The sequence below is a fragment of the Rhinoderma darwinii genome, chromosome 3, assembly GCF_050947455.1.
Source record: "Rhinoderma darwinii isolate aRhiDar2 chromosome 3, aRhiDar2.hap1, whole genome shotgun sequence".
Classification (NCBI taxonomy): domain Eukaryota; kingdom Metazoa; phylum Chordata; class Amphibia; order Anura; family Rhinodermatidae; genus Rhinoderma; species Rhinoderma darwinii.
Window position 1 is genome coordinate 235,558,290 of NC_134689.1, and position 16,199 is coordinate 235,574,488.

Genomic DNA, 16,199 nt, shown 5'->3' on the forward strand with positions numbered 1-16,199 from the left:
TGCAATCACATCGCGGGTGTGCTTCTGGGGTAACAGAAGGAGCCATTTCCTTCTGAAACCACGAAGATGCAGCGGTTGCTATTGACTGCAGCATCTAAGTGCTGGAACGGGTGGGAGGAAATGTAACTTCGATCCTGCCGTTAGAGCAGGAGCCCGGCTATCACCCACTCTAACCAGCATGGGACAGCTGTGCCGGGCTTATGTCACAGCACCATGAAAAGGCAGCGCTGTGGCATAAGTACCCTTAATGACCCCTGATGAAAAGTCATATGGGTAGTCAACAAGGGAGCCCTAGATTCCCTGACACGCAAGTTGGCGAAAGCCCTTTTTTACACGCAAGCCAGTGTGATGACATCATTATGTCTCATGGGAAAGGGGATAGGTGAGGTTCAGGGGCACTTAATATATGTGGCACTGTTTAAGTGGACACTGTATGTATTGTACTATTATTGGGGCCAACTATTTAAAGGGGTACTATGTGCTGCACTATTATTGGGGGCAAAATGGGAATACTATTTAAAAATGAACGGGTAGTATTATAGCAGTAGCAGCACGACAGTATGTGAGTAGTACCAGGCACAATACTGGGGCACAGGTTAGCTCTATGTAAGGCGGTGACAATAGGAAGGCAGGATGAGGAATGTGTGATGTTAGAAAGCGTAAAGATGATGCGGAACCAAAGACATCTGGGCGGCAAATTCTACAGAGATGGGATAAGTAATCATGGCGGTCTGAGCTAGATCGAGAAGAAAAGAAAACGACTCCAAACTGAGAAAATATCACCATTGAGTCACTGAATGTCAATGTTTATTTTGCCTCTGACTACGTCAGATCAGTAGTGGATTCACTCAAGTTCTGCAATTAGATGATGGATGGAACTATTCTTGTAAGAGCACCGCAGCCCCTTTGACCAACTGATCAGGGGTGGATGGGGTGGTGGCTTTGGCCAATTTTTTTCACCATATAAGTTTGTGTCTTTATTTTTAGTTGTTAAGCAATTAGTATGATTTGTCCTCCCATGCAAAGGGTTAGGGTATGTGCACACGATAACTGCATTTACGTCTGAAATTACGGAGCTGTTTTCAGGAGAAAACAGCTCCTGCCTTTCAGACGTAATTGCTCGTACTCGCGTTTTGCGAGGCGTCAATTACGGGCGTAATTTGGAGCTGTTCTTCATTGGATTCAATTAAAAACGGCTCAAATTACGCCCAAAGAAGTGTCCTGCACTTCTTTGCCGAGGCAGTCATTTTACGCGTCGTCTTTTGACAGCGACGCGTAAAATTAAAGGTCGTCGGCAAACCCATTGAAAGCAATGGGCAGATGTTTGCCGACGTATTGAACGCCTCATTTACGCCTGAAAATAGGTCGTGTGAACCCAGCCTTAGGCTTTTTTCAGACGTTCTTTTTCATCTGAAAAGTCTGTTGCCGATTTGCCAGACAATCCACGGCAGAATTCCAAGGCTGACCAGCAGCTTTTTGCCACGGCTTTGCAGTTAAAACTGCCTGTATCCGCACACAGATTTTTGATCACTTGTTATTGCTTTGTTTATTATGGGAGGCAAGATGACCAAAAAACATAAAAATTTTTAGGCTCTTTTTTTTTTTTACTGTGTTCACCGTGCAGGATAAATAAGGCATTTTGAAAGGGAAAATACATTTCTCACAGCTCCTCGCAATCACTGCATCGTACTATTATTGCAGTTTGTGGGAACGACCCGCTCCCCGCAAAGTTAGGCTGGGTTCAATAATGCGAGGAGCTTTTACGTCTGAAACGACGGAGCTGTTTTCTCCTGAAAACAGTCTGTCTTTTCAGACGTAAAAGCCACTTCTCGTGTGCACATACCCTAATACTACATTTCAAGGCGTTGCAGTGTCTGCTTTTGCCAGACTACACGCTTCTATTTTTATTATTGTTGTTTTTTTCACGTTTTTATTTTTTCATTTATATTGCTTTGTATATATTATGCATCCCCCTGCAGGTCTTTATACTACACCATGTTTTTTGTATATTGAGTTGGTTACATTCACTTCACATATGCAATTGTATCATGCGCCCAGCGCCCTGTGATATATTCTTTTGTGCACATAGCACTTTATTTAATATGGAAGAGAGAGTATTTGTCATTTGTAGTCTGGTTCTAGCCCTTATTTTGGGATTTCACCGCAGAGGGTCACTTTATCCTTTGTGACCAACATTTGATTTTCCCTATATTTTTAGTGGTGTTCTACTTGTACACCGTGTTCCTAATTATTATGCACATTGGATTTAAGTGTCATAAACATTTAATTATTAGTTTTTCAATTAAACTCATGGATGGTATTGTGTCTTAGGGCTCTTTGGATCATTGTAATCAATCTCAGACACCTGTGATAATTAGTTTGCCAAGTGTGCCCAATCAAAGGAAAACTACTTAAGAAGGATGTTCCACATTATTAAGCAGGCCATAGGTTTCAAGCAATATGGGAAAGAAAAAGGATCTCTCTGCTGCCGAAAGGCGTGAAATAGTGCAATACCTTGGACAAGGTATGAAAACATTGGATATTTCAAGAAAACGTAAGCGTGATCATCGTACTGGGAAATGATTTGTGGCTGATTCAGAGCACAGACGGGTTCGTTCAGATAAAGGCATAATGAGGAAGGTTTCTGCCAGACAAATTAAAAGGATTAGGAGAGCAGCTGCTAAAATGTCATTGCAAAGCAGCAAACAGTTATTTGAAGCCGCTGGTGCCTCTGGAGTCCCGCAAAACCTCAAGGTGTAGGATCCTCCAGAGGTTTGCAAGTGTGCATAAAGCTATTATTCGGCCACCCCTAAACAATGCTCACAAGTGGAAACGGTTGCAGTGGGCTCGGAAATACATGAAGACTAATTTTCAAACCGTGTTGTTTACTGATGAGTGCCATGCAACCCTGGATAATCCAGATGGATGGAGTAGTGGATGGTTGGTGAATGGCCACCATGTCCCAACCATGCTGCGACGTCAACAAGGGGGTGGCGGAGTCATGTTTTGGGCTGGAATCATGGGGAGAGAGCTGGTAGGCCCCTTTAGGGTCCCTGACGGTGTGAATATGACCTCTGCAAAGTACGTAGAGTTTATGACTGACCACTTTCTTCCGTGGTACAAAGAGAAGAACCGTGCCTTCCGTAGCAAAATTATCTTCATGCATGACAATGCACCATCTCATGCTGCAAAGAATACCTCTGTGTCATTGGCTGCTATGGGCATAAAAGCAGAGAAACTCATGGTGTGGCCCCCATGTTCCCCTGACCTCAACCCTATTGAGAACCTTTGGAGCATCCTCAAGCAAAATATCTATGAGGGTGGGAGGCAGTTCACATCAAAACAGAAACTCTGGGAGGTTATTCTGACATCCTGCAAAAATATTCCAGCAGAAACTGTCCAAATACTCACAAATTCAGTGGATGCAAGAATTGTGAAGATGATATCACAGAAGGGGTCCTATGTTAACATGTAACTTGGGCTGTTGAGTTTTTTTTGATTGAAAGAGCTTTTGATTTCTGTAAATATGACCTCCTGATGCTGCAAATTCAACAAATCACCATTATAGTTCTCTTTACAACCTTTAAAATGTTTTGATCTCTGTTGTACATAATAATTTGAAACCGTGCATTTTGAGTTTTTTACTTCTAAAAAAAAATCTGTTATCATTAGGAGATTTATTCAATAAAATTCGCATTATACTCCAACAGTTGATGGCTTGAAGATAATACTGACTGTCATTTGCATCGACTATTTAGGAAAATCAGCGAAAAATAACAGTTGCATAATAATTTGGAACGTGGTGTATTGTCAGTAGGTGTCTATATATGTATATATTATTATTGTTTATTATGACAATATTTTTTTATTATATTGCTAATATGCTGGTGCATACCTCTAGTAGGTTGTCGCTTTTTTGGGTTGCTTCGTAGTGTCTTTTGACACTGGTTTTGCATCCCATTTTTATTGTGCGCGGTGCCCGCTCTCTCTTTGTGGTGTCCTATACTATTCACTGGGCACAACTCCTCACCATCACTGCGCCATACTATTACAGTGGGATGCGGCGACAACCCGCTCACCAGAATGTAATAGTACATTTCAGTGGATGAAGGTGGTTAAGGAGGATGACCAGGTGCTTAGAAAATTCATTGGTATTCTGGACAACCATGCCCTAACTGCTCCGAAGATAAATCCCGAACTTTTAGGGTATGTTCACACACTCAAGTAAAAACGGCAGTAAAATACGGAGCTGTTTTCAAGGGAAAACAGGCTCTGATTTTTAGCCGTTTTTTAAAGCATCAAACTTTTTTTTAATGTGTTTTTTTGAGCCGTTTTTTGAGCTGTTTTTCTATTGACACAATGACAAATAGCTCCAAACATCGCTCAATAAGTGACATGCTACTTCTTTTTACAGGGTGTTTTTTTACGCGCCATTTTTTCAAATGGCCGCGTAAAAAAAACACCCTGTCTGAACGAAGCACCATTTTTCCCATTGAAATCAATGGGCAGATGTTTGTAGGTGTTCAGCTTTAGTTATAGCCGGCGTTTTTCGAGGCATTTAGGCCCCGAAAAATGCCTGAAAACACTGTGTGTGAACATACCCTCACTCTTAACATGGACGGTAGTTTCACACGGACGGTTGTTTCAAATGACGTAGTCGACCAAGCCCTCATAACGTACAGTTAAAAATTGCGGATAGAGTTGGTCTACTACTGTTCGGGTTACCAAAAGCAGGACAAGAAAGAAGCATTATCCTCTCCTCAGAATATGAGGACCCAAGAGCGTAGCTAAAGGCTCATGGGCCCTGGTGCAAGAATTCAGCTTGGGCCCCCCTGCCGCACCTATGGCCAGCCGCCTTGCCCAACAGCCCCCACAGGATACTTCCCCCATAGCTGCCCCCACACAGTATAATGCCCCCCGTAGCTGCCCCATACAGTATAATGCTCCCCGTAGCTGCCCCCATACAGTATAATGCTCCCTGTAACTGTCCCCTACAGTATGATGCTCCCCATAACTGCCCCTATACAGTATAATGCTCCCCGTAGCTGCCCCCCACACAGTATAATGCTCTCATAGCTACCTCCCCCCACAGTATAATGCCTCCATACAGTATAATGCCCCCATAGCGGCCCCATACAGTATAATGCCTCCATAGCTGCCCCATACAGTATAATGCCCCCCATAAATGCCCTCATACAGTATAATGCCCCCATAGCAGCCCCATACAGTATAATGCCCCTCATAGCTGCCCCCACACATAATAATGCCCTCCTTAGCTGCCCCACACAGTATAATGCCCCATACAGTATAATGCCCCCTTTAGGTGCCCCCACACATTGTAATGCCCCCATAGCTGCCTCCATATCAGCCCCCTGACAGTATAATGCCCCCATACGGTATAATGTCCCTCATAGCTGCCACCATATCAGCCCCCCATACAGTATAATGCCCCTCATAGCTGCCACCATATCAGCCCCCATACAGTAATGCCCCTCATAGCTGCCACCATATCAGTCCCCTCCTCATACAGTATAATTCCTCCATATGTGCATAATAGAAAAATAATAAAGTTACTTACCTATCCCCATTCCCACGACGGGTGGAAGAGGAGATCCTTCACCTTTGCCCTGTGTTATGAGTGGCTCGGCGCAGACAGGCGTGATGACGTCACTAAATCGCGCCTGTCTGCGCCGAGCCGCTAATAGCTCACAGCAGTGAATGTTGGAGGAAGGAGCCGTCAGCTCCTTGCTCCAGGATTAAATTCAACTGGGTCTGCGTCCTGAGGACGCGAATACAGTTGGAAGCAGGACCTCGGTGAGTGGTTCGCGACCCCCCCGGAGGTCTTCACACGACCCCCCAGGGGGAGTGCAACCCACAGTTTGTAATGTATTGTGTCGTGCAGTTTGTGTTTGCGGTGGAGAGAGGAGGGGGGGGGGCCTGTAATTTAAAGCTCCTCTCTCCACCGCAAACACAGACAGTACAATACAACAGACAGTACAATACAATACAACACACCTACATTACGGGCCCCCTCTGCAGCTCACCTGCAGTCTTTCATGCTCTTCCACATCGGCTCTTCCACAGTGGCTGGAACGCCCCCTCTCGTGACGTCACGGTCACATGGTACACTGAGTGTGCTTGTGGGCCCGGTCGCAACTGCGACCGCTGCGACCCCTATAGCTACGCCACTGTGAGGACCCTATTGTCTGCACAGCTAGCCTTCCTTAAGGCGGATAGTAAAGCAGTACTGATGGTTACTCAGTCATTCAATTATGTATCTAATATAAGAAGAAAATGTTGCCTCACTTCTGCAGGAATGGCAAACTTGCTCCTAGGTCACATGAATTTCTATTCCTGGAAACCAGTAACATGTTCGGCCACGACTTTATTCAAGAGATAAAAGTTTGCTATAAGGCAAGGAGGTCCTTTATACATAGTTACATAGGTAAAAGAATGAGGACAAGGAGGACAGTTTGACTACTCTAACTGTAAAGAACCCTTTCCTATATTGATGTCTGAAACGTCTTTCTTCCACACGCAATGAATGTCCCCTGGTCCTTTGTAGACTCCATGGAAAGAACAGATTATGTGCTAGTTCTTTGTATTGACCACACGTTTATACACGTTAATAAGATCACCTCTAAGCGTACTTTTACACGGCCAGACGTGGCCCGTGTAAACGAGTGCCGTTCAATGACACCTCGTTGATCATTTGCTTCTTTCACAAGGAGCTAGTATGGGGACAAGCGCTCGTTACAATGATCGCTTGTCCCCATACATTTCTATCATGTCGACGGTACATCTCCGTGTTTACACAGGGTGATGTGCTGCCGACAACAATAATATAAACCGATATAATCAGCTGATGAACTCGTTGCCCTGTTTACACAGGGCAAATGTCAGGAACGAGCATTCTGTGAACGCTCATTTGCCCAATAATTAGCCGGTGTAAAAGGGCCCTAAGGCATCTTTTTCCAAGCTGAACAAGCCCAATTTCTCTAGCCTTTCATTATAAGCGATAGCTCCCATCCCATTTAATCTAGTCGCCCGCCTTTGAACCCTCTCCAGTTTTTCTATATCCCTTTTACAATGTGGAACCCAAAACTGAATATATTTATAGAGGGGCTGAATATTACATTTGAGTCAAATGTTTTTATTTCTCTTTTTATACACCCTAAAATCCTATTTGCTTTTGCAACTGCTGCTTGACATTGAGTGCTGCTGCTTAGCTTATTTGTAACCAGAATACCCAGGTCATACTCTTGATCCGTTATCATCAGTTTTATTCCATTTAATGTATATGCATTAATGTTATTATTGCGTCCTAAATGCATTACTTTACATTTATCAACATTAAATTTAATCTGCTATATTTTTGCCCATGCTGTTAACTTGTCTAGGTCTTTCTGTAATATTTTTAGTCAAGCTGAGTTTTAAGTATCCTATAAAGTTTTGTATCGTCAGCAAAAACTGACACCTTGCTATCAATCCCATCCACAAGGACATTAATAAAGAGATTAAAAAGAATTGGGTCTAACACCGATCCTTGTGGTACCTCACTGCTGACTTCAGACCATTTTGAGTAAGTACCATTTATAACGACTCTTCGTTTTCTGTCCTTTAACCTATTCTTTACCCATGTGCATACAGGGTCCCCCAGTCCCTGCATCTGTAGCTTCAGAACAAGACTGTTGTGTGGAACAGTATCAAATACTTTTGCCATACCCAAATATATCACATCAGCCGCATGACCAACATCCAGATTTGCACTTACCTTCTCATAGAAACCAAACATGTTAGTTCGGCAGGACTTGTATTTCATGAATCCATGCTGGCTATCAGTTATTAGACTATTCTCCGCTATATACTGTTGCAGTTCATCTCTTAGAATACCCTCTTTGCAGAGCTGAAGAAGCCATCACACAAAAGGCCCTTTCGTCTGGAGGGTCGTCCATACAGTACCAGGGGCAAACCTGTGACTTCCAGGTACACGTCATAAGGGCTTTCTCCCAATGGTTCTTACTCAACCAGTGGGTCTTCATCCAAGAACAGCTCAAAGGAACCATGTTCAGGTGAGATTCAGGTGAGATTCACGATACCAAATCCTTAACATTTCTCAAACACATGGAAACGCATTTCTTCGAACTGTTGGATCCTAAAAATTATAAAGGACCGTTCCTTGCTCTACCTATAAAAAAAAGTTCCCTTTTCTAAAGAGACCACTTTGTTTCCATACCAAGACAATTTTCGACCATGTCCTAGAGACCGCCTAGGCTCAACGGAAGATTGCTCCAGCAACGATGGGAGAGAAGGGCTAAATAAGTTATATCTTTCTAGTCTTAAAGTCAGACAGATCATTGAGACCTGTTCTGAATGTAGGAACCTTAGAGACTTTTAGAGCATATCCACTGATATATTACAAGAGATTACAGTGTAGAGGTATACGTTTAAATTACTAAGGTGTAATTATTCTGCCTGTATAAACGTTTAAACGTTTTAAACGTTTATACAGGCAGAATAATTACATATCCACTGATAGATGCTGGTCCCAGATGAGCCACGATCTTGATATAGGTGCAGGTCCCACAGCTGGGACCAGCATCTCTCAAACATTTATGGCATATCCTGTGGATTTACCATAAATGTCTGAGATGGGAATAACCTTTTTAAACAGAGTTCTCTAACGCAAACTGTTCCACATGGAAAATATTGTGGACTTACGCTTTCGATTATAAAAAAAGGAAATATTCTTATTAAAAAGTATGCCTTATACCCAACCCACGTTCTTTCTCTCCCTTCCCTTCCTTCTCTGGTTCTTAGATATGCCCAATAATGGAGTCCATCACATTGTGAAGAAGCAACAATTGTATGGTCATGGAGCATGTATACCCCATTTTGGACCTCAGGACGCAGCCACATTTTTCAAATCTAATGGGTCAATTTATGCTATAATGACTTTGGAATGCGTTTATTTATCCTAGTGACTCAGATTGTTTTTCTTGAAACATTGTACTTTATAATAGTGGTACATTTTGGTCAATAGGTTTACTCTTTATTTTGTCTAAATTTGAAATAGCCAGCTTCTAAAATAGAAAATTATACACTACAAATTAGTAAATAAATAAGGTTTACTATATATGTTCTTTAAATAGGCGCTTTTTTTTTAAATTACATTTTTTAGGACATTAATGGCTTATAAGTTTACTACGGTAGTAGTTTTTCAAATTTTCAACCAAATTTTCCAAAAATTTTTTAGCCATCAATTCAGTTTTGAAGTTGCTTTGAGTGGCTTATCTTTTAGAAATCCCTCATAAATTACCCCATTTTAAAAACTGCACCTCAACGTATTTAAAACTGCATTTGGGAAGTTTGTTAACCATTTAGGTGTTTCACAGAAATTAAAAGCAAAGTGCAGGCAAAATTTACAAATTAATTTTTATTTTTTTAGAAATTGAATATTGTTTAATTTATTTATGTAACACAGCATGTGTAAATAGGGAAACACAAGTCAATATTCATTACCCTGAATCTGCAGTTTTTAGAAATATCCCATATGTGGCCTAAGTGTGCTACTTCACTCAAATACAGGCCTTAGAAATGAAGGTGCACCTAGTGGATTTTGGGGCCTCCTTTTAATTAGCATGTTTTTCAGGCACTATTTCATTTTTAAAAAAAGGCCTTGAGGTGCAAAAAACAAAAATAAACACCCTGCAAAACACCCTATTTTAGAAACATGCCTTAGGGAAATTTTCTAGCGGTGTAATGACCATTAAGACCACACAGGTGTTTCATAGAATTTGTTAAAATTAGGCTGTGAGAAACAAAACATTATTTTTTTCAATAATTTTTCTCTGGGGCACAGCAATACCGCATATTTGCTCATAAACAGCTGTTTGGACACACGGCAGGGATCAGAAGGAAAGGATCACCATTTGGCCTTTGAAGCGCAGATTTTGCTGGAATGGTTTTCGGACACCATGTCCCATTTGCAAAGCCTCTGAGGCTAAATTTGAAGGCTGCTCCTGACAATTCCTATTTCTTCCTAAGGAAACTATCAGATTTTTTTGTCCATGGGATATATTAAGCAACCCATATTATCAAAAACAGAGTGTAGCTTTATGGTAAGCTGAGGAAGATTTTGGTGGTGTGTCTCAAGAAGCAATTTCCTGTTAGTCAAACGGGTACTTGTATCTTACTGACTTAGGGATATTTTTTTTTCTGCCTTCTACCACCCTTTACGGATCAGGGATCAAACATTTGGGGGAATACTCTCTTCTTTCTGGTTTCAAATCACTCAAACAATGTCCTGGACATATCTTACTCCTTTAGAATTCTCTACATTCAGTTTCCTCAGGTGGTTGCCTCTTGAAGGAGTCAGAATCACTTCTCCAATTTACTCCCAAATACTTTCTTCCTCTGAACTGGAATCGACTAACAGATCGATTAAAGATGATGAAGTAGGTATTCAGGGTGCCTCTGAATAGCCTCAATGGAGTTACACACCTCTTCAATCATAGCCCTCATATTCTGACAACATTTTCCCTATACAAGTAGAACAAGTGACTTTGGCATAAGTAAGGGATAATAACCTTTTCCGGTTACGAGTACCGTATTTTTGGGTATCTTCTCCCGGGCTTGGGCTATGAAGGGCTGTCTATTGGAGTGCGCTTGTTTCCTGCTCCAGGACTTTCCATAGCTTGAAAAAGTAGACTTGAGTAGGTTGCCTGAGTTGTCCAATGATGAGAAGCCATAAAAAATAGTCACCGGCTTCTGACCTCCTATCCATGTGAGGATAGACGCTGTGTCACGCCGGTGTGGCCAAGCATTAACTCCCCACTTGTGCAGAGGCCTTGAACCACACTGCAGCCGAATTCTGTGATGCGCCCCACCACTCCACAGTCTGACTTCCAGGGGGCCGTAACCAGGGCTGGCCTTAGGAGTGTGCAACCTGTGCCATTACTCCAGCAGGGGGAAGGTGGTGCTGCGCTGGCTCCCTTCCCCTGCTTGTGTTTCAGAGGCACCTAGTGACTCAGCAGCTGCCTTTCCGCCCGGACGCTTCTTCTCAGTGGCGTCGCCATAGCGGCTGCAAGCTGCATCACTGGGCATGAGGTCGCCCGTGCCGACGCTGTGGCCGGGGATTCCACTCCAGGAGAAGCCCCTGAAGTCACTTTCCATAAATGGTAATTTGAGAAGTTTGCGGAAAAAAACTGATTTTTCCTGGTGCTGCTAACTAGCACAACCAACCAGGTCAGCAGAACTGATCACCTCTCTGTGGCTTTTTTTTTACTATACCATTTGATGCACTATGTGTGCTTTGTGTTGTTTTTTCTCCTCTACTGTTTAGCGACTGTCCATAAGATGTCAGGGGCTTCTCCTAGAGTGGAATCCCTGTCGCTGACCAGGGACACCACTCCAGGAAAAGACCCTGACGTCACTGTCCATAAATGGACTGAGACATCAGAGGCTTCTCCTGGAGTGGAATCCCCCGGCCACAGCGTCGGCAACGCTGTGGACAGGGATTCTGCTTCAGGAATTGCCCCTGATGTCACTGTCCATATATGGACAGAGACATCAAGCGCTCTGTCCAGGAGCAGAATCCCCGAACACAGGGGGGGGGGGGGTTCCGCACCTTCAGGGAGCTACAGTGGCTATCTACAGGAAGAGGGGTAGTGCTATCTACAAGGGGGCTGAGTGGTACTACCTACATGTGGGCTGTGTGGCAGTACCTACAAGGAAACTATGTGGCACTACTTACAAGGGGGTTGTGTGGCACTATCTATATGTGGGCTGTGTGGCAGTACCTACAAGGAAACTATGTGGCACTACTTACAAGGGGGCTGTGTGGCACTATCTACAGGGGGCATCTGTGAGTGGCAGACTGATCGTCATTTTAGTGAGGGTGGTGTGCTGATGGTAATTTTACTGTGAGTGGGTGGGCTGCTGGCCACTAAGCGGACATTATACTGTGTAGCGGCACTACACAGTATAATGGCAATATACTGTGTGTGGCACTTAGGGGGCAAAAACTGTGTGGGCCCAATTAGAGGACAAAATAATGTGTCCTTGAAGGGGTTATAATATATTAGATTATTAAATATTATTATTATACTGTATGGGGGCACTAACGGGGCATTATACATTGTGGGGGCACTATATAGGGCATTATACTGTGGGAGGTCATTACTTTTTTATGGGACATTTTTTTTATGAACGGCAAAACCAACAAAGAAATGGGTATGTATATGACAACTAAATAATGAAAACATGAAAACATCAACTTTTCATGTTTTCATTATTTAGTTGCCATATACATACCCATTTCTTTGTTGGTTTTGCAGTTTGTGGTTCATAGGGTATATGGCATTCTTATTTTTGTGGTGCCCACCGTGGATAGTTGCATTTTTTTTATGATGGGATGGGGTGCCCTGGCCGTAACATCCCACCAGGCAAACTTCTGGTGCAGCCTGCCCACCTTTACCTGTGCATTTTCCCTTACTGGAGATACATTGTACCATTTTAGCACAGAGAAAGTACCACCACAGAAGAGATTTTCAAAGTGGTTAGTTAAATCCCCAAAGGGAAGCCTGACCAAATCTTCTACCAAAGCTCACTGTGAATAACATAGTCCCATGGGTTTGTCTGGCAGACAGAGCGTCCTGCTACCCAGGCAGAGAAACCCCAGTTAGAAAAACTTGTGAAAGGTCCACTCAAGGGCTCATGTCCGGGTCCGAAAACCACTGGTGAGATAGAGAAGGGGTTCCTTTTTATCTCCAGGTTTCCTGTCCCTGGTGGCAAACCCTCTCTCCAGTCATGATGTCATAGAAGAGGGGAAAACATTTATATTAGTATATTTGGAGCGTCTTTCATCTTAATTTCTACCTCATTAAGCATCTTTTGTGATTGGGAAAAAGTGTCACCTATTGACATGCTGTTTCTGTTGCATTTTTATTTAACAAAATGCGGCTGCGTTTATTAAAACAATTGAAATATTTTGTTTCATTGCAATTTTGAATATCACGGTTTTCCCAATCAAAACTTGTGTAAAATGAAAAGGCATCCCTTAGATGTGTCCTAACAGTCAATATCATATGACAACCCCAAAGGCATCCCTTAGATGTGTCCTAGCTGTCAATATCATACGACAACCCCGGGGGCCTTACTTTTGGCATACATAATGTACTCCAGTTTTTCGGCACACTTTGCTTAGTAAACTTTTTCCAATACATAAATGACATTTGAGTAGATCCTATTCACAGTAATGTACCATATGGCTTCTGTGGTTTTCCACACTAAAGCTTTGGCACCACTTATCGAAATACAGAACCTGTAACTTTTCCAGTAAACAAACTTAAAGGGCAAGGCCACCTTTGCTTAATTTTGGTACTCGACATTCAAAATACAGCTGGAGCTCAGAACCTGCCTACATGCTGCTTTAACTCTTCACACACCACGACGTAATAGCACGTCCTGGCGCGGGGGGGGGGGGGGGTAATGTGTGGACTGCAAATACAAGACCACCTAGAATGGAAGAAGGCTGTAATACTCTGAACCGACAATACAAGCGTGTCGGCGATTTACAGTAGGAGCTCAAAACAGCTAATCGGCGGGGTGCCGAGAATCGGGCCTTGACCGATCATATATTGATGGCCTATTCTGAGGATAGGCACAAAAAGAAAAGAAGCGAGGCAGCACTTCCAAAATACATGTGAGCTTTAATCACCCAATGCGACATTTCAGTCCGCCAGGACCTTTCTGAAGCATGGTTGAGAAAGGTCCTGTCGGACTGAAACGTCACATTGGGTGATTAAAGCTCATATTTATTTTGGAAGTGCTGCCTCGCTTCTCTTCTTTTTGTGCCTACATCAAGGGACCCTGAATCTGGTCCTGTTTGAAGGAATGCACGCATATTTTTCTATCCAGTGCTGTCATTCTCTGTGTATCTGTATTCCGAGGATAGGCCATCAATTTCTTATGACCGGGGTTACTAGCGGTCATATTGAATGTAGATCACTGACCGACTTTCAATGTGACCACTAGTAGCCCTGGTCACATAGCTAATACAGACAGAAGACTGCTGTAGGTGAGCATAAGCTTTTTTTATTTTTCACGCTAACAACTTTATTTTTTATCTTTTGCAGGCTCCGCTGGACTGTTTGGACAACGTCGTAAATTTGTTGGACTACTTAGGTCCTGTTCGCACAGAGTTTTTTGCAGGAGGAAAATTCTGCCTCAAAATTCCGTTTGGGATTTTGAGGCAGATTTTGACCTTCCTGCACGGCGTATGCCGCGATGTTCGCTGCGTTTTTCGCTCGCGCCCATTGAGTGCTACGGAAAAAAACTAACTCAGCGAAATACGCTTTCTCTGCCTCCCATTGATGCCAATGGGAGGTCAGAGGCGTAACTGCGCGAAGATAGGGCATGTCCCTTCTTTCTCCCGCGAGGCGTTTTTACTGCTCGCGGGAGAAAACCGCCCCCGCCTCCCATTGAAATCAATGGGAGGCATTTTCGGCCGGTTTTTGACGAGTTTTGCGGAGCGGTTTGCGCTCCAAAAAGCTTGTCAAAATACTCCATGCGAACAGGGCCTTAAATTATCTGTGTTTTGTTTTGGTTTTTTTTTATAAATAAAATGGTGGGGGAGTTTTTATTTTTTTTAAATTATTTTCCTATGTCTCTGTGGTTTTTAATACTTTATTAGCGCCTTAGTAATGGCAGTTGTCTGACAGCATCCATTACTAAGATGGGGATTAGCATTAGCCAGAAAAAAGGCTAGCACTAACCCCCCCCCCCCCCACCATTATTACCCCGTTACCCACTGCCACCAGGGGTACCGGGAAGAGCAGAGTAAGTTCCAGTACCCGACCATCTGAAGTGAGATGGCCACTGGCGCAGCCTGGTATTGTGAGGCTGGGAAGGGCCAAAAACCGTGGCCCTTCCCACCCTGCTAATAATAGGATGCGGCTGCTTTATTATATCTGACGGGTTTGAAAAATAACTAGCCAGATACAATAAAGCAGCCCTTCCCAGCATCATACCACCAGCCTTAATAAAAAAATTAAAAAAATTTTAGTAGTGAAAAATTAAATAAGTTAAAAGCTAAAAAAAAGACAACCACCCATTTCTCATTTTTACTTTAAAGTAATGTAAAAAAGAAACAAAATTTGTATCGCCTTAGCTCTAAAAAATGTTTTACAAAAAAGTGATCAAAAAGTTGCATGTACCAAAAATTTGTACCAATAAAAACTACAGCTAGTCCTGAAAAAAAGAAGCTCTCACACCGCTCAATCACTAAAAAAATAAAGCCGTTAAAGCTCTCAGAATGTGGTGAAAAAAAAACTGGGGGGTGTGGCCAGCTGTGGATGGGTGAAGATGTGCTTCCCTGAGCTCCTCCACCAGCTTCAACTGCATCGGCTACCATCCAGCTTTCCAGATGGGGAAGGCGTCCAAAAAAGGCAAGATAGCCCCACATGTACAGCCCTCATCCCCTCAGGGGGATATTGGGGCATATTTTGGGAGGCATACTCCCATGCAGCTGCGGGGTGCGCCACGGCCCGACACACGTGGGCAGCATGGCTGCCCGGATCTAGTACCTGGGCTGCCCCAGTGCGCCGGGGAAGCTCCCCCCCTATCCTAGTCAGCTTCCAGGCCACAGGCGAGGAGGCTTTGCAAAATGGCTGCCGCGGCCTGTGTGTGACGGCTCCCGATCCGACCAGTACTTCTGCTGCATCCCGGCCAGACTCTCCTGTCGGGGAGGTCCTGCCAGGTGGGATCCCACTATCCTCCGCTGCTGCCTCCGGGGACGCTGCCGAGGCCAGCGATCGGCTCCAGGCCCCATATGCCTCACATGCGGCCCTCCAAAATGGCCGCCAGCACCTGCTGCGGGAGATGAGGAGACCGGAAGTGGATGTTGGGTCGCCTCTCGAGGCATCCTCCCGCCCGGAATCGCCTCTCTGAGCGGCGTTCCCTGCCTTGGACCCTGCACCTCTACACCGATCCGGCCCTCAGGCCAGGCCTCTGCGGGACGCATCCTCTCCACCGGGAATCTACACAGTGAGTACGGGGGTCTTGGACCTCATGTGCCCCTTTCCACTGCTCCGGCCCGCATAACCCTCCTGCCTTACCAGGGCCCTGGAAAACTGGGCGGTTCACCCGCATGGTCCTCTGGCTCATGGGTTAGTCCCCCAAATGCTCAGCCGTCCTCT